The following is a 1,054-nucleotide window of genomic DNA, read 5'->3' as shown; positions in this document are numbered from 1 at the left end:
AAAAAAGCTCTCCCTCATTACTTGAACTGACAACTAAAGTGACCCCCTGATGTGTGTGTGTGTGTGTGTGTGTGTGTGTGTCAGGGGTCTTGTGTCGCGGTGCCTTACATGTGTGAATGCTGCCTCCTGGTCCTGAGCCTTTGGTATGAAGGGCAATGTGATGTGACTCAGACCTTCTGTCTCAGCTTGTTTCTTTGACTCGGGGCTTCAGGACAGCAGGGACAGTGGCCCAGTGTGCTGTGGACATGTAGACCCCTCCATACACACAGTGACACTGAGGCAGTGTGACAGCCAGGCACCCAAACACTCATACGCATGCACACCGACAACCCTAGTGTGTCCTTTATCGCTACATCATCATATTATATCAATTATAAATGCACATATTCACATTTATGGAGGAGTCCTGGGAAAAACTCTGAGGAGGAGTGAGCTGGGGTACGCTGAGCCTGTTGGAAAGGCAAGGTATTACTTCCAGGTCATGTGATTCTTTGTCAGAAACTAGCAGAAAGGGAACACCCCCCAGATTGCATTTTCCCTTTCTCTTTTTTTTATGTCTTGGGTTTAAGTGTAAAATTCGGGTTTCACCGGCTGACCCCTCCACCTTTCCAGAGTGGTGAAGGGTGTCATGTTGCTTTTTAGGAGGCTGCTCCCACGTAGGATGAATAGTTCAAGTATTGACTTTTCTTTAGACCGTTAAATGCTTTCCAACTCATTATAGATTTCACACAAGACACAAAACGGATAGTATCATCACCCTTCCTGCTCTGTTATTATTGCAGCCTTGTTTCTGATCATCTCTAATGTAATTGACGCAGACATACAATTAAACAGTCTGCAAATTACTTGTGATATTGATGACTGTGTAAAAAGCACTGAGGCACTGAGGCATCTAAGCAGCTGTTCAGATCATTAAAACTTATTGTCAGCCCTTCTCCAGTTTCTCATTGGCTCCCAACCTACATTGTGACAGCTGTTTTGGTTACATGTATTTAGACCATCAATCATTGCTCTTTATCACAGTGGGATTGCCGCTGTTGATGTCATGTTGTGT

General features: G+C 44.7%; 1 protein-coding gene across 7 annotated transcripts in view; it reads left to right on the top strand.

Moving 5' to 3' along the window:
• spag9a (sperm associated antigen 9a) overlaps positions 1-1,054 on the top strand; it is a gene marked incomplete at its 5' end in the record, with an annotated part of 26,752 nt that overhangs the window by 1,675 nt on the left and 24,023 nt on the right.

This window comes from Morone saxatilis, unplaced genomic scaffold (assembly GCF_004916995.1).
Source record: "Morone saxatilis isolate NCDOM2014 unplaced genomic scaffold, NCSU_SB_2.0 Contig14, whole genome shotgun sequence".
Classification (NCBI taxonomy): domain Eukaryota; kingdom Metazoa; phylum Chordata; class Actinopteri; family Moronidae; genus Morone; species Morone saxatilis.
Note: the sequence above shows the minus strand (reverse complement) of the source record. Positions and strands in the feature narration are given on the sequence as shown.